Below are 27,474 nucleotides of genomic sequence, written 5' to 3'. Positions count from 1 at the left end.
GAAACCAACAGAAAAAGCATGCTGCCAAATGCTCTCTACAGGCTCCCTCTCCTCACCCTTGCTGTGACAATGTTAAAGCTGCCGCCCTGATAAAGAACAAAAGCAAAAGGCAATGCAAACTGCCTCTCCAGAGGAGCTTTCTCTTCCAGCAAAACATGATCCGCGCCATGCTTGGGGACAACAGGTGAAGCCGTGTAGGAAGCCTTGAACTTTATGGCCCAGAAGAGCCCGGGCAAAACTGCCTGGGTGCCTGAGTCGCGCAGGCATCGGGCGCCCCAGCGGTGCCTGTTTGCAACTTGCCTTGGGTGTGCATGGGGCCAGCAAATAAACATCCAATAAAAAACAGAGAACACGGCCGACAGCTTAACCTTGCTCCTGCCTTCAGAGATGCCAGACTGTTCTGTTTGCTCAGGACTCTCCTTTTACCAACATTCAATTTGAATGAGCCGGTGCAAACGCACTGCTCAGCTGCTCCCAAGAACAGGATGCATTTATGTGAAACACGAGGAGAATGCCTAATGCCCAGGCATCCTCTGCATTCCCAGGAGCTTGTATTACAGGGCTAGCTTACATTTCACTGCCTGCCTGAACCCCTGCCAGCACCCACTGCACTTCTGCGAGCATCGCAACTTCAGGCCAACATCCCATCAACACACACACACACACACACACACACCTGAAACACTGTGATGCCTCCTGCTAAGAGAAGCACCTTTTGCAAGCTCCCATCTGCCCCCGGCGACACGCCGGGTGACGGTGATGTGGAGCAAACTGACTCTGCCAGGCTTCTCTTTTCTCTTTCAAGCAGCAACTTTCAAGACTGGGAAAGATGAGTGCCAGATGCATTGTGGTGTGTCAGCTTCAGGCTGAGAAGTGACTGCTCTGTGGGCCTTTATTAGAAATGAATTCATGAAAACGGGCTGCCGTAGCTTTAATTCATCTTTGATATAGAACATTAAATACAAGCTTAATAACAACCCACTGTCCAAAAAGCGCGTGACGTTATGTAACACAATAAGTATGCCTACCAGGCCACCGCTAAGGTCCCATCTGATTACAATGACCTGCGACCAGCAGTGAGGGAAAGCAGGTCTCTGGGTACATTTCAGCTTACATTTTCCCCTCACATGCAGCTCTTAGTTGATTGAGTTCCAAAGAAAATATTGTTACAGTGCTTACTTTTCTTCCTTAAAATTGCCCCAACTGTCTAGCATGGTCTGGGAATTAAATTTGCACGGCCGTGTTTCAGACAGAATCTTGGTGTGGCCTTGTTACAGCAACTTTCCTTACCCTTCTCACAGCGTCTGGGTGTGGGTCACATGCATTTGGATGCAGCAGAGAGATTTCTCGGAGACTTCCGTTCAGGGAGTGAGATGACTGAGGCTGTCAGAGCCCATATGTGTAGCAAGCACCCCACCGGAAGGAAGCACCTGGGAACATCATCAGAAGTATTTCTTTGGGAAAAGCAGCACGTCGTCACTGGGGTCTGAGAAATTCTGCTCTAACCTGTACCCTGGGCTTATGCAGATCTCTGGCGACTCACACTAACCACACTCACAAGAGAATGAGCTATAAACCAAATTACAATTTCTAAATTATAATTCACCCCGTAAATAATGTATGACAAAGGAAATGTCTTTTACGTGACCAGAATTTTCTCATTCACCAACTGAGCTTGACACAATTCTCCACCTTTTTTTCCTGGATTCAGGTACTGAGGGAGTGAGTGGCTTACTCTTACTGTTGTTTTGAATTTCAAGGGCACAGAATGACGTTTTTTAAAAACAGAAAGAAAAATCAAATAAATAAATAAATAAACAAATCTAGTAAAAACCACGCAGGGCAACATTACCTCCTATGAGCCTCTCTTTGAAACTGTAGCCAATTTGTCCTCCATGGACTAAGAAACTGAGTGTGAGAGAGAGAGAGAGAGAGAGAGAGAGAGAGAGAGAGAGAGAGAGAGAGAGTGTATGCATTGATAGCATGGGAATGAATATCAATTTATGTAAATCTCATCCTAGAAGCCAATGGGAAATTAAAAGTATGGTTACGAGATTTTATAAATGGCTGATAAATCAACAAGTTAAAATAAAACCTAGTAGATTCTTAGACTCAACAACAGACCCAAGTATATAAATTCAATTTCTAATCCTAGCACAGTCATTTGAAGCCATTAGTGTAAGACTGGGAAGCATGAGTGGTGATGGGAAGGAGAAACAGGTGCGTATGTTGGCATTGATGATTAGGAAAGAAATTTTTTAGACAAACGTTCCATCCAGCTCTCTCAGAAGTTATTTATGATTATGACTGCTCACAGATAGCCTGGACAATCGGAGGATGCCTTCCAGTATTTGGGGGAATATGGAAATAGCTGGTAGAAAATGGTGACCATAAATATCAGTTCAAAAATTCCTAATAGAAGATGCTCAGGATGGATGGATTCATTTATCCATTCATTTCTTCAAACAAGCATGTCCAGAATGCCTCCCATGGGCCATGCTCCGTGCTGCCCACTGGGGGACACAGAAATGAATAATAGATCATACTTCCTGACCACATGGGGCTCATGGTCTTGGGACTCAGATGCTTTTCCTCATTTTCCCGAGAAATACTTCTGCCAGTCCTAGAAATTGACAATGCAGGATCCTACAAGAGGGATTTCAGATTCATAAAGGACATCCCTGGGTTCTAAACAGCTGACCCTGATCTTCCCAAATACCTTGGGAGAGAGAAGCCAAGAAAACACCAAGGACGGTTGGCCCCTGAAGTACCAGCGGGAACTGCAAGTGACAGGCTGTTTCCCATGACCTTCACCTTCTGGTGTCAACCTGTGGTTTTCTTAGATGGCAAAAGAGGCCTTGCAGGTGTAACTAAAGTTATTCATCAGCTGACATGAGAATGAGGAGATTAGCCCGGATTATGCCAGTGGGCCCAGTGTTCTCACATGAGCCCCTAGAGGCAGGAAAGGCACGTGGCAGGGGAAGTCACAGCTCCGCAAAGCCTGCGAAGGACTCAGTGTGTCACTGCTGGCTTGAAGACGAATGGAGCACATGTCAGGAAAATGGAGACCTCGGCTCTACAACTGCCAGGAACTGAATCCGGCCAGCGAACAGGGAGCTAGGAGGAGCGCCCAGCCTCTAGAAGCTGAGAGTCGCAGCCCCGATACCCTGATTTTAGCCTGGTAAGGCTCAAAGAGAGAATCCAGACATGCCCTGCCGGACTTCCGACTTATAAAAATTGTGAGATAATAAACCGGGGCTGTTTAAGTCACTAAGGTAGTGGTAATTTGTTACACTGCAAGAGATAACTAATAAACCAGGGATGCCCATGGCCGAGGCCGTGGGATCCTGTCTTCATTTAAAACATTCATATTTTGTTCATCTTGGATGTTTTACAGTCACTTTGATTTTTTGAAATATTGCGTGAAGATCTTATTTAGCTCGACTGCGGAATGTCAGGGCACCCTCTTACATTGTGCTCCTCGGGAGACTGCCTCACTTGCCTTACCCTGGAGTGAAGCAGCACAGAGCAGACCGGGCAGTGAGGGACCAGCCGGACAGGAGTTCGTCCGAGCTCAACATGGATAATACTGGCGTGGATCATCAGAAAAATTGTTTGCACTTTAACTTAGGCTTTCTAATTAGGGGACTAGAGGACATGCTCTCTCACTTTATCCTAGTCTTAAAATTCAGAGTCTAAGATTGTATAGATAATTTTGCTTCTTTATGAAAGGGCAGCCTGACTCCAAAAGTTATCAACGCTTCCTAGGCTGCATAAAGATGTATAAATGCGCAGCTTTAAGTATGTTCAAAGTATTAATCTACTTTACTGTCAAATCAGAGTGATTTCACTCCAGAAAATCTACAGAGCTCCCATTCTGGACACTGAGCTCACCTATAAAGAAAGGTGAACAGAATTTAAGGCTTTGGTGAAATTCAAGGAGAGCTAAGTCAGAGTTGGAAGTTTTTCTGTATTCTTCCTGTAATGAGGTCAAACTACGTCTGCAACTCCATGCAGGCGGTGATGAAGCTTTGCCGGAACCACCAGCTGACCTGTGTGAGGCAGGTTACCAGTGATCACAGGCTCTCTGTTCCTCCTCTGAAAGACCGTCGCCTGGGTGGGCTTCAATATCTGTTCTAATAAAAGGAACACTGGTGTCCAAAATGGTGCTCAAAGGGAACACTGAGCTTCCCAGTGGCTAACTTCATATTTAATTGGATCATTTTTAGAATGAGGAGGATTCTTTTCCCCTCAAATTCTAAAAATAGCAGGAGACCACACCGTTTTGCCTTTGGATTATTGACAGAACAATTTGTCCCATTGGCTTTTTGGCTTTGTTTAGTTGGGAGATGATAATATTATTCTATTGTCAGATTGATGCTGGTTCCTTCTAGCTGTGAGTGGGCTTAACACAAAAGGCATTCTCAGGGCCAATTTAAACCAGCAGGTAGGAATTGTTACACATCCGAATCAAAATAGAGAGGAAAAGTATATGGCACTTGCTTTGATAAACTCCCACCATTTATTATCTTGGACCAAGGTTTTTAAAAGCAAACACTTTGTAGAGTTTAAGCAATCAGCATCTGATTATTACTTAATGACTGAACTCTCTTAAAGGTTCCATAATAATCAAAATGCAAAAAGGCAACAAAATGTCATCTGAGAATTTCAATTTTTAAACACCCAAGTTAAAGCATGGGAAATGTAACAGTCTCTCTGCAACATGAATAATTTCCTTTCCACGAAGCAATCAGTTAGAATTCTAACAGTTCAAGAGAACATACAGAGCAAAGTGGGTACGTCAACCTGCCCCGAGAAAACATGCAGTCGCGCATATGGTGATTTTGCACTTGACTTTACAAATCCAGGGCTAATCTATGCAAGGTTTTTGCACTTTGTACCTAACAAAGACCAAAATATAATGAAACTGTCCTGTAACTGTAGAATTATCTGATGAGGCAGCAGGAAGAGAGAACTCAGCAGAGCTGTTCCACAAAGTTCTAAAGGACGTCTCAGCTGCATCATGGCACCACGAGGCCAGGGATCCATTGGCTCCCGGCCTCTCTCAGAGACCAGTCCCAGAAAGATGGTGTCAGGCCTGGTGGTGCTGCAGGACTGATGTCTTTGTTTCATCAGATACGGACATTTCCATCACTCAGAACTCCCTCTCCTTCTGTGATTAAGTGCCTCAAACCCAAGTGAAGGGGAGGCCAGCTCTGTAAGCGTATGACAAAAAGGGAAAAGGCCACGTCATCTTCCTAGGAGTCTTTCAGAATTTTATTAACCATTTCCGGGCCCATGTTACAGAAGCTAGAGCAAAAGGCAATGGCCTGGCCTAGGCAGACTGCTGTGAGAACCCAACACGCCAGGTCCTTGCAGCTTTAGCAAGAATCCAACTCAGCTACTTTGGAACGCGAGGGGATGCTGATGGCAGAGATGGCCACGGGCAGGACAGAATACAAGGAAGACCACTCCAGCAGGGACTAGGAGGGGCTGACGTCACCATGCTTCAGCCAAGGCTTCACAGGACCTGTACACCTACGTGGTGGCTCTTATCCCGGGCGGTGCATTGCAATCATGTGGGAAGCATTCAACAGACTCAAGTCTGGTCCTACCCCAGGGATTCTGACATTGGTCTAGGCTGGGACCTGGGCATCAGAACTTTTAAAAGATCCTCAGGTCATGCTCACATTCAACCAAGGTCAGGAAGCACCAAAGTAAGGCAGGCAGGTTGCCGGCAACTTCCAGAAGTTAGCACATGTCAAACATAGGGAGGCTACATGTGACTGAAGTTTTAACCAGACTGTAGAGACCAGAAATCTGAATCAAGTCAAGAAATTGTGATGGAGCCCCGGCCTGACCTGGGTCAGCACCCAAGATGCTGAGTGGGTGAGTCTTCTCTACAGAGAAGTAGTTTCTGGAAGTCCCTCAGCATTTATCATGGGCCATCGTTCCACATTTGTTCTTATTTCAGATCACTTGATAAAACACAGAATGCCCAGCTAACAGTGAATTTCTGATAAGCAATAAATAATTTTTAGTAAAGTTATAACTCAAATATCACAGGGTTAATACTTTTTAGCATAAATATGTTCCAAATATTGCATGAGATAATACTTTTTAGCATAAGTATATGCAAAATATTGCTTGGGCCATACTTGTCCTAAAAGCGATGCGTTGTTTACCTGAAATTCAATCTAACTGTGCATCTTACGTTTTTATTCACTACATCAGGCCACTCTACTCATATTTAGTCTGCATTGTTACCATACGCATATTTATTGCTCTCCTGTGCAGCCACCATGCTAAGCATTTAATCTCTTGGCCTCTCGCTCTCCTGTCTCGCGATAGTAAGCATGGGTGAATCGTTGGACGCAGGCCTAGGTGTGCATGCCCAACTCAACCACTTTCGGTGGGCCTTGCAGCAAATGGTTTAGCGTTCCTTGGCTTCAATTCCCCTCCAGGTAACAGGGCGCTTCTTACGGGATGTAAGGCGAATTAACTATGAGTCTACAATGCACAAAGTCCAGTGCCTGGCTTATAATAAGATTCCTTAAATGGTTGCAATCATTATTGTCCTGACTTCCTAACAGTTGATTTCAATGAGATCTTTGACGTACTCGTATTAAAATGAAGCCAAAAGAAACTCTTAATATAGGAATTTGAGGTTCAGTTCTTTAAGCTGTGAGTAAAATAGTATAGAAAATAAAATTTAATGAGGGAAATTTCTCCCCCACCCCCCATGCTTTTTTTTTTCTTCTTTCTTTCTTTTCCTGTCATTCCACCTGCCTCTCGAACACCTTGGCCCACCATAATTCTCAGATGTGATCATGACCAGGTGATCTGGCCGTGACGTGGCGGAAGCAGGAGATATTCACCTGGGTATGTATGCTATGTGGGGTAACGAATTCCTATCTACATGTTATTTGGATGACTTATACAAAGAAGCACAGATACTAAAAAAACCCACTAAGACAGGTATAAAAAGTACAAAATTCAAGTAGCAAAGGGGACAGGATAGTTTTACAAGAAAATCTAGGCTAAAGATAGCAATGACAGTCTAGTGTAAAACCTAACTACATGCTTCCCAGCAGGCGAGGCAAAAAGGGAAACACAATCTATTACTGCGCTTCCTGTCTAATAATAGGAAACATGCTATCAGGTGGGAGAAATTTCCCCCAGCAATAAGATTAATACATCACCTAGCTCCCTAGACAACACAGTAGACTGGGTCTATTTTTATATTTTACTAGAGATACAGAAGCATTCTGGGTTCCAAATATTCTTAAGGATAAAATCCCTGAGCACAAAGCAATCAAGAAACAAATATTAAAAATATGTCTAAGGAAGAAGGTTTGGGTTTTAGCAATTTTAGAAACGACCAGGTGTCTGGCTGAGGGCAACTTGAAGAATTACAATTACAGCCCATGGTTCGTCAGAACCTTTCTTTATTCTTACCTCATACCTTTGTCTCTAGAACACTTGAAACATTTTGCAAGCATCTTCCAGAATCCTTGCCTTTTCGCGTGACTAGATTTTCATAGCACGTGGGATGGATCCTGAAGAGAGACGTTGCCCTGGGGCTGCATGCAGCTGTCAGAGCCCTGCTGCCTATGCAGCTCATTCTACTGCCCCCAGCAAGGGATCCCAGCGCCACATGGCCAAGCCCAAGGGCAGCGGGTCGCCGCCTTCCCGGAGAGGACGGACTTGAGCCTCCTGGGAGAAATGACTAGAAAAACTCCCAACCCATGCATCTTTTGTTTTTTGTTACTTTTCTTCATCTGCTTTCCCATTTCAGAACCTTTGAATGAAGCAACCAATTTGAAGCAAATTCCCTGTGGACATTCTCTTGGTGAATTATGTTAGTTATCGAACAGCATAGATTTTCTTTTTTTAAAAATAGGAACATTACAGGACTGAAAGAACACTTGCTCAATATTAGAAAATGCTTTCAACACGCCAAAGTTGAGGCTGGTCAAAAAGAGAGCCATTAATCTTACAGAGGCGGCAAAAATTACACATAGACACACACATCTATGCCATATATAAAACATATACTATGCATATTTACATATAATAGAAGAGGAAAATCAGTACCCTGAATAGATGATTTCCTTTACTAACTGTGACTAAGTCCGAACTCTTTAGCATAGTAACAAGGCCTGTTTGAATATGGCCTCGCCCTCCTTCACTGATGTACTGTTGTACTACATCAAACTAAATCCAGGATACATTTCATACTTCAGGGCCCTTCTTTAAAACAAAGGTTTCCACTGACTATGAGACTCTCACTATTTCTCTCCAACTACTGAACTCCTATGAATCTCCGAGACCCAGATTAAACAATGCCTCCTCCATGAAGCCTTCCCAGAATGGCCCAGGCACAGTAATTACCCACCATGGCATTTTATACAGACCTACGACACTTCTCACACTGGATAACTATGCGTTTGAATCTGCTTCCCATTCTACACTACACGACTCCCATTCTGATTAACATCTTTGTGTCTCCAGTACCAAGACAATACCTAGCCCAAGTAAATATGTATTGAATTGAATTCAAAATCAATTCAGCCAAAAGGAGGGCCTGAGTTAACTAAAAGATACACCCATGCTCTAAAATACTATTTGTTAAACCTGGTTTGGAGACAGACCAGTGTGATTTCAAATACTTGCACAGTTTCATAAATTTTTAAAGAATTCTCCAAATGAAAATAAGTTTGAGTTTCATTTGAAAATGTCCTTACATTGACCAGACTGCCCCTTGAAAAAAGAGGGTATCTCGAAATCAGAGAATGCTAACCCAATAAAATTCCACCAAATTCTATTTTGGGGGGCTACTTTCTAAAGAAAGAGGAGGAGTGGAAGAGAGAGAAAGGAGGAGAAGCAGAAAGTATTTAAATTTGGCCCGAATTTATCATATGCTTTTTGTAAATTTGGTGTTAACTTATAGCTTTTTTTACAAATAATGTTGTTTTTAGATAACAGGTCATGTTTAAATGTTTTAAGTCTGCTGACTTGCACAAAAAAAAAGCAAAGGGCAGAAACTGTACAGCATGTTCCCTGGCTGCGTAGTGATCTGCAACCCGCCCTCCAGCCTTCTCCGTCCCTTCTCAGTGGCGCGCCAGCCTTCACTCTACCGGGAGGGCCATGGCGTGAATAATTCACGTTGGCTGGTTTTGCTAACTGCAGTGGTACCGTGCCTTCAGCCTCTTTCTTTCTCGCCTGTAAAGGCAGTTCTTGAACACTCTTATCTCCAGCTACGGGAAATGGTTAAGGCCGAGCCACTGGGCTGCAAGGCCTCGTGGTTTTCTATACCTCACTCCGTGAGCGTCTGTCCCCAGGACTGTGGGGGGGAAACCGAGGCTCAGCGCTGCGCTCAGGCACTGGGCCCCGGGGGCCGGCTCTCGCCGCCCCCCACCCCCCTGCCCCCCATCTCCTCGTCTCCCTCAGGGCTCGCCAGCAGGGCCTCCCTCGGCCTTGACGCGTGGCTAATGCAACTCAGCCCCCTTCGGCTCTCAGCCCTCCCTGAAGGCCACTCTCGGCCCGGTGCCCTGGGACGAGTCCCCACAGCCCCTGGAGGTTTCCGTCAAAGCCGTTAGCACGCCCCACTGAGCCGAGGGCCCACTGGGTCCCATGCCCCCTCCCAGGAGGCTGTGCGACCATCAGAGTGAGGGCTGTGTCACGTTGGCTGGGTGTCATATTCCTGGAGCTGGCATGGAGTCTGGCCCATGGGGACACTGGGTGGGTGCGTTCATATCCAGTGCCCGCATCATTGCTGATAAATAGATAAATGAAGATCGCTGGTACTGTGGTTAATTTATGTCTTTTTTCTCTCTCTCCCAGACAACTGCCACAGCCTCCCACCTCGACCCTGGAACTAGTCTCTGAGCACTCCACTCCAGCCTCTGCAAGGCCACCAGGGCTGGGTACCACTGAGGTAATCCTGTCCCGTCCTCTGACACCCCTGCTCCATCCCACCAGATGCCCACGGCCCGCAGGATACATCTCCGGTCCCGGATTGTGGTGATGGGGCTCTTCATCATCCAGTCTCACCTGTGCCTAAGCTTCCCACGGCTCCCAGGTCGCATGCTAGGTCCACCGAGGCTAAACTTTTGCTCCATCCCTTATAAGGCTGGCCATACTCTTTGCCTTGATTGAAATGTCCTCACCCCTTCTTGGCCCGGCAAATCCCTTTGTGTCCTGCAGACCCAGCCCCAAAGGTACTTGCACTGATGTTACCCTGAATCCTGGAGCCTAGTTAGTAACATCCTGCCCTAAATTCCTACAACTCTCCATCCCAGTCCCTACCATAAGGCAAAATGCCCGGGAAGACCATTACTTATTTAGTTGTTTGTTGTGAATCTGAGCTTCTGAGGGCAGTACAGAAGCCTGATGTGCGAAGTTAGTGAATGAATCAATGAGTGCACGAACGATTGAAAGAACACAGGAATGACTGAGGGAGGAGAAAATGTAGCAGAAAAGGAGAAAATGAAGCAGAGAATAATGTAGCAGAAGATAAGAAGGGGCGAGGGCGAGAGGAACAAGGTGGAAAGTTTAAGATAAGGTACAAAGATGACTCCTAGCACTGTGCCCCCTGCTCCCAGCAGCTCCCATCTCTGCCCTTTCCTTCCCCGGGTGGGAGACACAGCTCTCCTCCCTGGAGAGACGGCCCCGTGGGGTCAAGGCAGGTCAGTTCTGAGGGATGGAGGAGAAGGAAGACATGTATACACCATGGAGTTGTGGGAGGATCGAACGAGGTCTGTCCCCACAGAGACATGCCCGGATGGAGGACAGCAGGAAGGCTCTAGAAGCTGGTAAACAGAGCAGAGGAGGGGCGGCAGCAGCAAAGCAGAAGCCAAGGGTGGTCAAGGCACGTCCAGTGCTTCTCAACTGCCCGTTCCTACAGGCCTGGGCAGGAGCCGCAACCAGGGAAGACACGGGCAGAGTACTGTCTTGTTTGCAAAGCCATTCCCCAAACCATCTCATTGATCCTTCCAACAGGAGTCACTGCTACGCAGGTTCAGAGCTGCAAGACCACAGCCAAGAGGCGTCTCTTTCCCAAGGTCCCATAGAATGAGCTGCGGGTCTCTGATTTGAACCTAGGTCTTCAGTCTCAAACGTCAGGCTCCTTTTTACCCCCTTCACTCCCACAAATGACCCTTCACACCGAGAAGTAGAATCAAGTTTGCCAGTATCTTTGGATTTCTGCTTCCTTTCTACCCTCTTGAGCTTGGACTGTTTTCACACAGGCAGTTTGCAAACATACAGAATCACAGTAAGGCCCACGCCACAGCACAAAACCTGCTGGATACAGCAGCCTCTAGCCCAGGACACGCAGACAGGAGAACAGGAGCTGAAAGCCTGCCCCACGTACAGCTACCAGGTCTGGAGGGAGGGAGGGGGGGAGGGAGGAATCAGCCAATCAACAAGCATTTCACTATTTCAGGTAGTCTCCTACCAAGGAAAGCTATGTGAAACCCGCTAAGCCAGTCTCTGCAGCTTTGTCACTGGGACTGCAAGGATCCAAACTGGCTTCTAGCTTTTGGAAAAGCTCTTCTAGTAACAGCACGTGTGTGTGTGTGTGTGTGTGTGTGTGTGTGTGTGTGTGTGTGTATTAACCATGTTTCTGACTTCTGTTAACTTGGTGCTTCAACATCTGTCCTACAGGCCATATGCCAGATACTCCTAGTGTGGACAACACAAGAATATGCCCCACTTACCCTGCCTTGGCCTCTTGCATCCCTCATCATCTGCATCCTACCTACGGAGGAGTCCTCCTACAGGAAGCACGCTTTGCAAATACAAACCAACCCATCCAGGCCCACACCCCTAACTTCCTCCTTTACTGGGCTCTCACACTCCAGGCCACGGTTCCCCTGCCGTAATCACCCCAGGGCCATCCCCTATGCCCCAGAGCCCACTGAAATTATCCAAACCAGTGAATCCTAAACCCACTTGCCATGACTCACCTGTTCCTTCCTATAAAAACCACAATAAAGGCTCTTGTGACAGTTCCCCTGCTCCTTCTACCTCCTGACTGGCCCTGGTGCTTCCCCATGTGGCCCCTGAGGGCACAGCGTGCCCCTCTTCTTAGGAACTGTGAGTAATAAACTATGTTTTCAACGGCAATCATCTCCTGATCTTTTGGCCTTACTGTATCTCAAATTTTCTATTAACATACTATATTTTAGAACTGTGTGTGTGTGTGTGTGTGTGTGTGTGTGTGTTGGCATGGGTGTGGGTGGAGGATCTGATTGTCCAGTTTTCTTTAGAGAAAATAGAAATTTCATTTTTCCCTTAATACGGAAACATGTAAGTTTCCAACATCTCATAGATTCTAAACATAAATAAGTGAAGCTTCCTCGAGGTTGTAAATGAACTCGCGGCACAGATGTCTGAACGGGATGTAGGAGTCTGCTGACCTCACCCCAAAGTGCTCTCCGTCACCTAACATGCTCTCCTGCTTCTAACCACATGGAGCTAATGCCTGGGGCATCACCTTCCTCTCCATTTGAAAGATGCCACTTTCCAGGCTGTCGTGCTGACAACTTGTCACTGTACCCTCTAAAGAGGCTGTCAAATTCTTCTTTAAAAAACACACACGCCACAACAATGGAATGAACCCCCTCACAGTGACTCAAACTTTGAGTGTCTGAATTGTTTCATGTGCCAGATGACAGCAGAGGCAGACACCCACAATTGCATTTGGTTGGCACTCCGGCTGTTGGAATGCCACCTACCTGAGCAGCTGAGCCCAGTGGTTGAGCTATTAAGACGTACACAGTCTGAGATGTGGTCGCTGCTGACTTCTAGGCCCTGGGAGTCCTGCATGTCCCAGGACTCCAAGAGAAATGGAAACATTTAGCTAATTCTTGCCACACTGCCTATGGAACTGTATCATTCCAATGTGGCAAGTATTTTGAAAGAATAAAATATTCTGCTAGTAGGAATGTAATTTACAATTGCAACTTACTATAGTGTAGGATAAAGAAAGTTTCTTGGTGATTTTCAGAGACCCAAAGAAGGTTAAGGTTGCCTACATGAGCTGGAAGAAAAGCAATGGACAGATTTCTACTAAACACTAATTCAATTGAGTCTCCTTTGCTATCTATACTGGACTGAATTGTGACCCCCAACAAGATATGTCCAAGTCCTAACATCCTGTACCTGTGAATGTGACCTTATTTGGAAAAGGGGTCTTTGCAGATATACTTAAATTAAGGCTCTAGAGATGAGATCATTCTGGATAACTGTCTGGGTCCTAAATTCAATGACAAGTGTCCTTATCAAAAGAGTTTTTAGAAGACAGACAGGAAAAGCCACACAGGAGAAGGCCATGTGAAGACAGAGGCAGAGACTGAAGTCAAGCTGCTATGAGCAAAAAAATACCTGGAGCCACCAGAAGCTGGATGAGATAAGAAAGGATTCTCCCCTAGAGCCTTCTGAGGGAGTGTGACCCTGACAACATCTTGATTTTGGACTTCTGACCTCCAGAACTGTGGCAGAAGACCTTTACGTTGTTTTAAGCCAACAGTTTGTTACAGCAACTACAGGACACTAATATCCTGTCATACGTACATTCAAAGTCAAAAAGGCACAAATAATAATCAAAAACGCGTCCTTGTCTCAAAACATTTGAAAATCATTGCGTTTAACTATTGCATCTAGCTCTTTCCCTTGCAAGCAGAAAAGGCTAAATGATCAAATCTTATGTGTCAGCAAATAGAAAGACAGGCCCGGTGTCCCTCCAAAGCCTGGTGGTTCGTCTGCCTGCTCTCCTGCATTTAAGGCAAGCCTGCTCCTGTGATTTCTAAATTATCACAGAGAGGTGACGTCAAGATCAGCCTGGAATCTTCCCAGAGGTGGCAAACCCATTATTCCCCTTGACAATTTTCTTTTATTGCTTATGCATTCTACAGAGAAGATCTCCTTAATATTTCAACTGAACTTTCATAGCTCTGGCTATTTGTAAAAGCCATCTCTTAACCAATACATGAATATTCTTCAAAATGTACCTTACGCATTCAATTCGGAAAAATGCAACATCAGGACTGCACGGTCTGACATCATTCAAGAAAGAGCTGATTTGCATTATTGTGCAAGACAAGGCCATTAAACTCAACTATTCCACTGCATTGGCTCTTAGTTTTTTCCTAGAAACTCCATCTTCCCACTCTGAGCTGACAAAACAAGAGTAATTTTGAGTGACTTCTGTGATCATTCTCTAAACCTCAGAGCTCCACTGAGGTCTGCAAAATACTTACTGGTTTCTTCTTACGTGACTTGAGATTTTAGAACAAGAGCCACGGGACTTCCCTGGTGGTCCAGTCGTTAAGCCCTTGCCTTCCAATGCAGGGGGTGAGGGTTCGATTCCTGGTCAGGGAGCTAAGATCCCACGGGCCTCGCAGCCAATAACCCAAAGCATAAAACAGAAGCAATATTGTAACAAATTCAAGAAAGACTTTAAAAATGGTCCACATCAAAAAAAAAAAAAAAAAAGAACAAGAGCCACAAAACACAAAAATGCCACACATATCCCTGTTTCCCTCAAATGGTTAGAAAAAGAAATGAACATATAAAGCAGAACTGTTTAACTGTTAGAAAAATAAACCCAATATTGCCTGAGCACAAACTAATTCTTAAATATGCTTATTTCTTGAAATAGCTTTCCAAACATGTGGTCACCGTCTCCATTCCGGAGGAACACGTAACATGGACTAAGTATCTGGAAAACAACCAGTTTTTAGTAGTAAAGAAATGTCAGGAATTAGCCAGAGCACGATGAGAATATAGTGCTTGTGGGAGGATGAAAAGGAATTTCATCAATTGGCCGGCAGGACTACTCTCCACCCCACCCCCACCCCACCCCGCCTTTAGTGAGATGTAATTGACAAATGTGACTACTCTTAATGATGCAGAACACTGGTGACCAATAGTGACTCACACTTGCTCAGAATTAGAAATTGTGTAAGTGACAAAGGAATCATTCCTTTCATTCATTTTTTTCTACATCTTTAGTTTTGATATAGAAAATGAAGCTTAAAGCATCAAGCTTGCCAATGTACAGAGATGGACAATAAACTCCATTAAACTATCCTCATATGTCCCAACAAACTATATGTTTTTTTCAGCTCAGATCACTGAGTAGGCCAATCTTCTGCAAAATTTTGCAGTTATTGGAATTTGGTGTCAATGCCCCTTAACCCCAATCAGATCCAGAAGAGAATAACATGAATCTATTCACACTTTAGGCATAACTGGCTGATACAATTTAATTGGGTACATATCTAAAGTATCCAAGTCCTTTAAAGATCAGGAGCTACTGGTAAGGTTCATACTTCGACTGCTATTTTCTCAACATTCAACCTGATAAGCCTGCCAGAAAAACAAAAGTAAACATACTTTGAACAATCAAAGTACATTATTGAAATATAGAAAGGTAGCATTAAGTCTAAACTTAAATCTCAGAAGGGGCAGCCTCAACAGGCTTGATCGAGCCTCTGGCCTGAAAGGTCTATTGCGGTCAGCACCGGATGAAGTGGGGACTTCCATGTCACGTAAGGAACGCTGGGATCTACAGATGCACTACAGTATTACCAACTGCAAAAGCATGAGAAGGACAAGAAGCAAACTGCCGCCCGTCCACGCACTGCTCTCCGACACAGGTTCTTTGTAAACAAACAAACAAACAAAAGGGTAGAAAGATGAGAGTCATGAGCTCTACAAGATTTCTTATTTCCTATCAGATAAACTTGAAAGAAAACTTGACATTCTGAAATGGCTGACACAGAAAATACTAATTATATGTATTATGTCTGTACCCCCTCACACACAATATGCTAAATATTCATAAGAAAAAATTGCTAAGTGGGGAAATCTGCCCTGGGTTTCCTTTATCTTATTCATTTTATTCAACTCTACTTTTATAGCTTCTTTAATTTAACAAATTCAAGGTCAAAAATCAACTCTGGACTATTAATAGATCTATCAGCAATCACATTTGCAGCATCATGGAAACATACGTCACATTCTCTCCATCTAGCATTGATGATAGCTTCCAGCATCCAGTACCCTTGCTTAAATTTTTTAAAAAAAGGCAATTATTCCCTCCAGGGCAAGCTTTGTGGCACATTTTACAATGTTGTTGAAGAGAGAGAGGTAATGTCGATCTGGAAATCCAGTTAAAAGTCATTATTAGGAGGGACACATTTGATGAGGCAAAAATCAAATTATAAAAAATAGAGCAAGCAAGAGATACCTGCATTCTGAACAGTTTTAGTAGATGCTCCCTGACCTGTTCTTACAGACATCCAGCACTGAATTTTTGAAACCATCCCTTTTCTGCTTTGAAAACTATAATTGAATTCTCTTTCTCTGTGTTTCACAATTTTGTCTCCTTAAATTTAAATTAGGGTAAGTAAAGGCTTCTCTCAGAGGTTCCCAATGACTGAACTCTAAAATTAATTATCAAAGGAAGGGATTTAGAAAGGATGAGTAAAACCACCTTAAGAACTGAGATTTTGGTGATGGACAGGGTGTGGAGAAAAGAGACCCTCTAACGCTGTTGGTGGGAATGTAAGTTCGTGCAGCCACGATGAAAAACAGTATGGAGGTTCCTCAGAAAACTAAACATAGAATTACTATATGATCTAGCAATACCACTCCTGGTCATATATCTGGACAAAACTATAATTCAGAAAGAAACATGCACCCCTATATTCATAGCAGCACTATTCACAATAGCCAAGACATGGAAACAACCTAAATGTCCATCGACAGATGAATGGATAAAGATGTGGTACATATGTACAACGGAATACTACTCAGCCATAAAAAAGAACCAAATAATGCCATTTACAGCAACATGGATGCAACTAGAGATTATCATACTAACTAAAGTAAGTCAGACAGAGAAAGACAAATATCATATGATGTCACTTATATGTGGAATCTAAAAGAATGATACCAATGAACTTATTTACAAAACAGAAACAGACTCACAGACATAGAAAACAATCTTATGGTTACCAAAGGGGAAGGGAGGGGGAGAGGGATAAATTAGGAGTTTGGGTTAACATATACACACTCCTATATATAAAATAGATAAACAACAAGGACCTACTGTATAGCATAGGGAACTATATTCAATAATCTGGGATAAAACATAATGGAAAAGAATATTAAAAAGATTGCATATATGTATATAACTGAGTCACTTTGCTGTACAGCAGAAATTAACACAACATTGTAAACCAACTATACTTCAATTAAAAAAATAAATTAAAAAAAAAGAAATGAGATTTTGTGGTCTTTAGGCAGATTTATAAAGTCCAAGGAAATGACAAGTCACAAGGCTAGCAGGATGAGCACCTTTACTGTGCAATCCTGTAAAATGGAAACACGAAGCCACCAATATGGGAACCACCATATTTCCTCTGTCACCAAATAGCACAGAATAATATACAACATAAGATAGTCACTGTTCCAAATGCATAAACCCTTGGATCTTAGCATCCAAGAGCACTGACTTTTACTCATAAGTCATCTTCTCCAGGCAGGAGGTATTTCTGCTGGCCTTGGGGTCTCAACATATTCCTTGTCTATACGTGGGAGGTGTGGGTGCAGGGAGAGGCTTGTGAGAAAAATAAGAAGTTGTGTTGGGTGTAGACTGCATAATTTGGGAAAACACTAGTAAGTTAAAAAAAATAATCACAGCGAGAAAGACAAATATCATATGATATTGCTTATATGTGGAATCTAAAAAAAAAGATACAAAGGAACTTCTTCACAAAACAGAAATAGACACACAGACATAGAAAACAAACTTATGGTTACCAAAGGGGAAAGGAAGAGAATATATTAGGAGGTTAATAAATAGATAAGCAACAAGGACCTACTATATAGCACAGGGAGCTATACTCAATATTTTGTACTAACCAATAAGGGAAAAGAATCTGAAAAAGAATATATGACCAGGAACTTCCTGGTGGCGCAGTGGTTAAGAATCCACCTGCCAGTGCAGGGAAAACGGGTTCAAGCCCTGGTCCGGGAAGATCCCACATGGCGTGGAGCAACTAAGCCCGTGCGCCACAACTACTGAGCCTGCGCTCTAGAGCCCACGAGCCACAACTACTGAAGCCCGCATGGCTAGAGCCCATGCTCTGCAACAAGAGAAGCCACCGCAATGAGAAGCCCGCACCGCAGCGAAGAGTAGCCTCCGCTCACCGCAACTAGAGAAAGCCCGCGTGCAGCAACGAAGACCCCACACAGCCAAGAAAAAAAAAAAAAAGAATATATGACCATGCTGTACACCTGAAATTAACATGACATGGTAAATCAACTATACCTCAATTTAAAAAAAAGAAAAAAAATCACAGCAATATTATCACTTGTAGCCAAAAAAGTGGAAACACACATATTCATAAACCGGAGAATGGATCAACAAACCGGTATATCCCTTCAAAGGAATGCAATTCAGCAATAAAAACAAAGAGGTGATACATGCTGTAGCACGGATGAACCTCAAAAACATCATGCTAAGTGAAAGAAGGCAGTCGCTAAAGACAACATCTTGTGTGACTCTATATGAAATGTTCAGAAAAGGCAAATCTATAGACACAGAAAGTAGAGTAGCGGTTGCCAGGGGCTAGAGATGGGAATAGGGATTACCTGTAAATGAGCACAAAGGATGTTTGCACAACTCAGTAAATTTATTAAAAAACACTGAGTTATACGTAAAGTGGGTGAGCTGCTTTAAGCAGAATAAAGAGGTTTGAAAAAAAAAAAAATCAAAGAGCAAGGCTCCAAAGGCTTATGTGAGGCTAACTGTGCCTTTGGAAAGCCTTCTTCCCTGAGACCTGGTCTTTTTGATTCCAGTTTCTCACACCTAGTGCTGGAGTCTATGTTTTCATTCTATGCTCCCAATTCTGCGAGACAGTGACCTGTGGACACCTGGGTAGCTTCCATTTTTTGGCTACTGTGAATAATGCTGCTATGAACTTGAGTGTGCAAATATCTGCTCTAGTCCCTGCTTTCAATTTTTAGGGATATATACCCAGAAGTGGAACTGCTGGATCATAGGGCAAATTCTGTTTAATTTTTTGAGGAATCGTCATACCATGTTCCACAGTGGTTGCATCACTTTACATTCCCACCAACAATGCATAAGGATTCTAATTTCTCCACATCCTCACCAACTGTTTTCTGGTGTTTTATTTTAGTAACAGGCAATCTAATGGGTATGAAGTGGTATCTAATGGATGTGAAGTGTGGTTTTGATTTGCATTTCCCTAATGTTAGTGATGTTGAACATCTTCTCATATGCTTATTGGCTATTTGTATATCCTCTCTGGGGAAATGTCTATTCAAGTCCTTGGCTCATGTTTTAATCAGGTTGTTTGGGACTTTGTTGTTGATTTATAAGAGTTCTTTATATATTATGGATTTAAATCTTTTTTAGGTTACGAAAATTGAATTAATTTTTCCTTTAAAATTAAAAGATATTTTAATTAGTTTTACCTTTGAAATTAAAGATAATTAACAGACATGAAAATAACAATAAGTAATGTACTATTTATTTGTATAGCAAATAAGAGTCTATGAAGGTCTAACAGCTTTCATGTAAGGCAGCTATTCCTGGCTTCATTCTGCTTTAGGATGTGCAAAATGAACAAGTGACTTACTCGATGTCAAACAGCACACACATAGCTCATACTCAAATGTAACAACTCTCATGCCAAAAATCTTTCCTCTGTGCCACTTTTTTATAATGGCTTTGATTTAGCCACCTAATACACTGAACACACAGAACTAATGTGAGAGTGACAAATTCCTTCCTAATAGAAGGAAACTACAGTCCTATTCCAAAAGAAAACTAGAGAAGAAAACTCAAATAGTTCACCTACCACATTTATCCTGAAAATATGTCTTCCATTAGGGAGGAAGAAAATTCACTCATTTATCCCACTTTCCCCAGGTTCCTAGTATAATAAAGTTTGCCTTTTACGACCTATTTATTAAAACTTTGCACCAGATAGCTTCAAGATGGTGGAGGAGTAAGACGTGGAGATCACCTTCCTCCCCACAAATACATCAAAAATACATCTACATGTGAAACAGCTCCTACAGAACACCTACTGAACGCTGGCGGAAGACCTCAGACTTCCGAAAAGGGAAGAAACTCCCCATGTACCTAGCCGTGTGGCTGAAAGAGTCTTGGTGCTCCAGCCAGGTGTCACACCTGAGCCTCTAAGGTGGGAGAGCTGAGTTCAGGACATTGGTCCGCCAGAGACCTCCCGGCCACATGTAATATCAAACAGCGAAAGCGCTCTCAGAGATCTCCATCTCAACACTAAGATCCAGCTCCACTCAACAACCAGCAAGCTATAGTGCTGGACACCCTATGTCAAACAACAAGCAAGGCAGGACCACAACCCCACCCATTAGCAGAGAGGCTACCTAAAATCATAATAAGTTCACAGACATCCCAAAACACACCACCAGACACGGTCCTGCCCACCAGAAAGACAAGATCCAGCCTCATCCACCAGAACATAGGAACGAGTCCCCTCCACCAGGAAGCCTACACAACCCACTGAACCAATCTCACCCACTGGGGGCAGACACCAAAAACAATGGGAACTACAAACCTGCAGCCTGTGAAAAGGAGACCCCAAACACAGTAAGTTAAGCAAAATGAAAAGACAGAGAAATATGCAGCAGATGAAGGAGCAAAGTAAAAACCCACCAGACCAAACAAATGAAGAGGAAATAGGCAGTCTACCTGAAAAAGAATTCAGAGTAATGATAGTGAAGATTATCCAAAATCTCGGAAATAGAATGGAGAAAATATAAGAAATGTTTCACAAAGACCTAGAAGAAATAAAGAGCAAACAAACAATGATGAACAACAAAATAAATGAAATTAAAAATTCTCTAGAAGGAATCAATAGCACAATAACGGAGGCAGAAGAACGGATAAGTGACCTGGAAGATAAAATAGTGGAAATAACTACCACAGAGCAGAATAAAGAAAAAAGAATGAAAAGACTTGAGGATACTCTTAGAGACCACTAGGACAACATTAAACACACCAACATTCTAATTAAAAGGGTCCCAGAAGAAGAAGAGAAACTGAAAGGGACTGAGAAAATATTTGAAGAGATTATAATTGAAAACTTCCCTAATATGGGAAAGGAAATAGTCAATCAAGTCCACGAAGCGCAGAGAGTCCCATACAGGATAAATCCAAGGAGAAGTATGCCAAGACACATATAAATCAAACTATCAAAAATTAAATACAAAGAAAAAATTAACAGCAGCAAGGGAAAAGCAACAAATAACACAAAAGGGAATCCCCATAAGGTTAACAGCTGATCTTTCAGCAGAAACTCTGCAAGCCAGAAGGGAGTGGCAGGACATATTTGAAGTGATAAAAGAGAAAAACCTACGACCAAGATTACTCTACCCAGCAAGGATCTCATTCAGATTCAACAGAGAAATTAAAACCTTTACAGACAAGCAAAAGCTAAGAGAATTCAGCACCACCAAACCGGCTCTACAACAAATGCTAAAGGAACTTCTCTAGGCAGAAAACACAAGAGAAGGAAAAGACCTACAATAACAAACCCAAAACAATTAAGAAAATGGTAATGGGAACATACATGTCAATAACTACCTTAAATGTAAATGGATTAAATGCTCCAAGCAAAAGACATAGACTGGCTGAATGGATACAAAAACAAGACCCATACACATGCTGGCTACAAGTGACCCACTTCAGACCTAGGAACACATACAGACTGAAAGTGAGGGGATGGAAAAAGATATTCCATGCAAATGGAAATCAAAAGAAAGCTGGAGTACCAATTCTCATATCAGACAAAATAGCCTTTAAAATAAACACTATTACAAGAGACAAAGAAGGACACTATATAATGATCAAGGGATCGATCAAAGAAGAAGATATAACAATTGTAAATATTTATGCACCCAACATAGGAGCACCTCAATACTTAAGGCAAATGCTAACAGCCATAAATGGGGAAATCGACAGTAACACAATCATAGTAGGGGACTTTAACACCCCACTTTCACCAATGGACAGATCATCCAAAATGAAAATAAATAAGGAAACACAACCTTTAAATGATACATTAAACAAGATGGAGTTAATTTATATTTATAGGACATTCCATCCAAAAACAACAGAATACACTTTCTTCTCAAGTGCTCATGGAACATTCTCCAGGATAGATCATATTTTGGGTCACAAATCAAGCCTTGGTAAATTTAAGAAAATTGAAATCGTATCAAGTATCTTTCCCGACCACGACGCTATGAGACTAGATATCAATTACAGGAAAAAAATCTGTAAAAAATACAAACACATGGAGCCTAAACAATACACTACTAAATAACCAAGAGATCACTGAAGAAATCAAAGAGGAAATCAAAAAATATCTAGAAACAAATGACAATGAAAACACAATCACCCAAAACCTATGGGATGCAGCAAAAGCAGTTCTAAGAGGGAAGTTTATAGCAATACAATCCTACCTCAAGAAACAAGAAACATCTCAAATAAACAACCTAACCTTACACCTAAAGCAATTAGAGAAAGAAGAACAAAAAAACCCCAAAGGTAGCAAAAGGAAAGAAATCAAAAGATCAGCTCAGAAATATATAACAAAGAAATGAAGGAAACAATAGCTAAGATCAATAAAACTAAAAGCTGGTTCTTTGAGAAGATAAACAAAATTGATAAACCATTAGCCAGACTCATCAAGAAAAAAAAGAAGATTCAAATCAATAGAATTAGAAATGAAAAAGGAGAAGTAACAACTGACACTGCAGAAATACAAAGGATCATGAGAGATTACTACAAGCAACTCTATGCCAATAAAATGGACAACCTGGAAGAAATGGACAAATTCATAGAAAAGCACAACCTCCCGAGACTGAACCAGGAAGAAATAGAAAATATAAACAGACCAATCACAGGCACTGAAATTGAAACTGTGATTAAAAATCTTCCAACACACAAAAGCCCAGGACCAGATGGCTTCACAGGTGAATTCTATCAAACATTTAGAGAAGAGCTAACACCTATCCTTCTCAAACTCTTCCAAAATATAGCAGAGAGGAACACTCCCAAACTCATTCTATGTAGCCACCATCACCCTGATACCAAAACCAGACAAAGATGTCACAAAAAAAGAAAACTACAGACCAATATCACTGATGAACACAGATGCAAAAATCCTCAACAAAATACTAGCAAACAGAATCCAGCAGCACATTAAAGGGATCATACATCATGATCAAGTGGGGTTTATCCCAGGAATGCAAGGATTCTTCAATAGACACAAAGCAATCAATGTGATAAACCACATTAACAAATTGAAGGAGAAAAACCATATGATCATCTCAATAGATGCAGGAAAAGCTTTCAACAAAGTTCAACACCCATTTATGATAAAATCTCTCCAGAAAGTAGGCATAGAGGGAACTTACCTCAACATAATAAAGGCCATATATGACAAACCCACAGCCAAAATCGTCCTCAATGGTGAAAAACTGAAACCATTTCCACTAAGATCAGGAATAAGACAAGATTGCCCACTCTCACCACTATTATCCAACATAGTTTTGGAAGTTTTAGCCACAGCAACCAGAGAAGAAAAAGAAATAAAAAGGATCCAAATTGGAAAAGAAGAAGTAAAACTGTCACTGTTTGCAGATGACATGATACTATACATGGAGAATCCCAAAGATGCTACCAGAAAACTACTAGAGCTGATCAATGAATTTGGTAAAGTAGCAGGATACAAAATTAATGCACAGAAATCTCTTGCATCCCTATACACTCATGATGAAAAATCTGAAAGAGATATTAAGAAAACACTCCCATTTACCATTGCAACAAAAAGAATAAAATACCTAGGAATAAACCAACCTAGGGAGACAAAAGACCTGTATGCAGAAAACTACAAGATGCTGATGAAAGAAATTAAAGATGATACAAACAGATGGAGAGATATACCGTGTTCTTGGATTGGAAGAATCAACTTTGTGAAAATGACTCTACTACCCAAAGCAATCTACAGATTCAATGCAATCCCTATCAAACTACCACTGGCAATTTTCACAGAAGTAGAACAAAAAATTTCACAATTTGTATGGAAACACAAAAGACCCCAAAGAGCCAAAGCAATCCTGAGAAAGAAAAACGGAGCTGGAGGAATCAGGCTCCCAGACTTCAGAATATACTACAAAGCTAGAGTAATCAAAACAGTATGGTACTGGCACAGAAACAGAAATATAGATCAATGGAACAGGACAGAAAGCCCAGAGATAAACCCACACACATATGGTCACCTTATCTTTGATAAAGGAGGCAAGAATATACTATGGAGAAAAGGCAGCCTCTTCAATAAGTGGTGCTGGGAAAACTGGACAGCTACATGTAAAAGAATGAAATTAGAACACTCCCTGACATCATACACAAAAATAAACTCAAAATGGATTAAAGGGCTTCCCTGGTGGCGCAGTGGTTGAGAGTCTGCCTGCTGATGCGGGGGACACGGGTTCGAGTCCTGGTCTGGGAGGATCCCACATGCCGCGGAGCGACTAGGCCCGTGAGCCACAACTACTGAGCCTGCGCGTCTGGAGCCTGTGCTCCGCAACAAGAGAGGCCACGATAGTCAGAGGCCCGCGCACCGCGATGAAGAGTGGCCCCCGCTTGCCACAACTAGAGAAAGCCCTCGCACAGAAACGAAGACCCAACACAGTCAAAAATAAATAAATTAATTAATTAAAAAAAAAAATGGATTAAAGACCTAAATGTAAGGCCAGACACTATCAAACTCTTAGAGGAAAACGTAGGCAGAACACTCTATGACATACATCACAGCAAGATCCTTTTTGACCCACTTCCTAGAGAAATGGAAATAAAAACAAAAATAAACAAATGGGACCTAATGAAACTTAAAAGCTTTTGCACAGCAAAGGAAACCATAAACAAGACGAAAAGACAACCCTCAGAATGGGAGAAAATATTTGCAAATGAAGCAACTGACAAAGGATTAATCTCCAAAATATACAGGCAGCTCATGCAGCTCAATATCAAAAACACAAAAACAACCCAATCCAAAAATGGGCAGAAGACCTAAATAGACATTTCTCCAAAGAAGATATACAGATTGCCAACAAACATATGAAAGGATGCTCAACATCACTAATCATTAGAGAAATGCAAATCAAAACTACAATGAGGTATCACCTCACACAGGTCAGAAAGCCATCATCAAAAAATCTACATACAATAATTGCTGGAGAGGGTGTGGAGAAAACGGAACCCTCTTGCACTGTTGGTGGGAATGTAAATTGATACAGCCACTATGGAGAACAGTATGGAGGTTCCTTAAGAAACTAAAAATAGAACTACCATACGACCCAGCAATCCCACTACCGGGCATATACCCTGAGAAAACCATAATTCAAAAAGAGTCATGTACCACAATGTTCATTGCAGCTCTATTTACAATAGCCAGGACATGGAAGCAACCTAAGTGTCCATCGACAGATGAATGGATAAAGAAGATGTGGCACATATATACAACGGAATATTACTCAGCCATAAAAAGAAACGAAATTGAGTTATTTGTAGTGAGGTGGATGGACCTAGAGTCTGTCATACAGAGTGAAGTAAGTCAGAAAGAGAAAAACAAATACCGTATGCTAACACATATATATGGAATCTAAAAAAAAAAATGGTTCTGAAGAACCTAGGGGCAGGACAGGAATAAAGACGCAGATGTAGAGAATGGACTTGAGGACACGGGGAGGGGGAAGGGTAAGCTGGGACGAAGTGAGAGAGTAGCATGGACTTAAATACACTACCAAATGTAAAATAGATAGCTAGTGGGAAGCAGCCGCATAGCATGGGGAGATTAGCTCGGTGCTTTGTGTCCACCTAGAGGGGTGGGATAGGGAGGGTGGGAGGGAGATGCAAGAGGGAGGAGATATGGGGATATATGTTTATGTATAGCTGATTCACTTTGTTATACAGCAGAAACTAACACACCATTGTAAAGCAATTATACTCCAATAAAGATGTTAAAAAAAGAAAATGACTTTGCACCTACTTAGAAATCTGTAAAATATGCCTTAAACATATATGGAAGTGCCTGCAGGTGTATTTACAGGAGTGTCTCACTAGTATTGGAACACTGCAGATGCAAACCTTAGTGCAAAAAACATATCCGTAATGTGCTAATTAGATATTGAATTACCAGGAAAGAAAAATTATTCTATTTCCTGTCCTTTGGAGGAAAAATATCATACTACTCATACTATAAGTTTTCAAAATGGCTTTTTCTTTCATATACTTCAAATCCAGGTGTATTATATCAAGGAAAAGCAAAGCTTAGAAGCCCATCACATGTAGAAACTGCACATACTAAAGTGAGATTTGGTAATATTCTCCCCAACCGTCTTTAATCTCATGACATCTTAATCCCTGTTCCTTCAGTAGGGAGAGAAAAAAGGCAACGACATCTGACTCTGTTACTTGACACCAGTGGCTAGATTTTACAGTTCTGGTCAGAATTCTTTAGGATCATTTCATGTGAACTTCAGCAGAAGGATTTATATTAGTGATCATACAGCTACTTGAAAACAACATCACAGTGTGCTGCATTTTCTAAAGGCCTGAACCATCACAAGCGGTATCAGATTTGGGTCTAAAGACCAGGAAAGCTTTTCATTAGGTAGCAAAGGAATACGGTTTTGGCCCAAACCTGAAGCTGAAGATTAACTCTATAGTGTCCGATGATATAAAATCTTTCAATAAAGTAGGAAAGACAGTTGAAACCAAGGACATGACTTCAGCTTAGTTCAGGCTTTCATGCAGCCATTTTTTCCATCCTTGTCAACATTTGTAGGTTGCCCTTGAGGTCAGCTGAGTTGGAGGCAAAGTATGGAATTGACACAGCATCAAGCTGCCGGCCACTCCCCCACTCCTCAGGGGCAGCCCCTTCAGAGGGGTCTGAAGCCTGGCTGGTAGGTATTCCAGCCCAGCTGCTCTCACGTTTCGTCCTCCAGGTGAAAATGGCTGACGTCCACATGGGAACAAACTGCTTTCTGGGGGGACTCATCAGAGAAGATGGGCTGGATGAGCTGAACTTGGGTCAGAAACAACTCTTTCCCAACAAAGAGTGCACCTGTTAGGCAAGTGAAAACAATATGGGGATACTTCTGAATTTGTGTTAGGTTTTAAGTGGGTTTGAGATACAAAATTAATTAAACATTTTAATAGTTAGTCATTAGAAAAAGCAAAGCTTGCTGGCAATACCGCTTTATAGAAACATGACCTTGACAAGTTACTTGAACCCCTCTGCGGTTCAGTTCCCTCCTCTGAAATGTGAGGGTAATAACAGCATATTTGTCTTAGAAGGGACATGAATGTTC

Source organism: Eubalaena glacialis, chromosome X (genome assembly GCF_028564815.1).
Source record: "Eubalaena glacialis isolate mEubGla1 chromosome X, mEubGla1.1.hap2.+ XY, whole genome shotgun sequence".
Lineage (NCBI taxonomy): Eukaryota > Metazoa > Chordata > Mammalia > Artiodactyla > Balaenidae > Eubalaena > Eubalaena glacialis.
The sequence above is the reverse complement of the archived record's forward strand: the minus strand, read 5'-3'. Positions refer to the sequence as shown.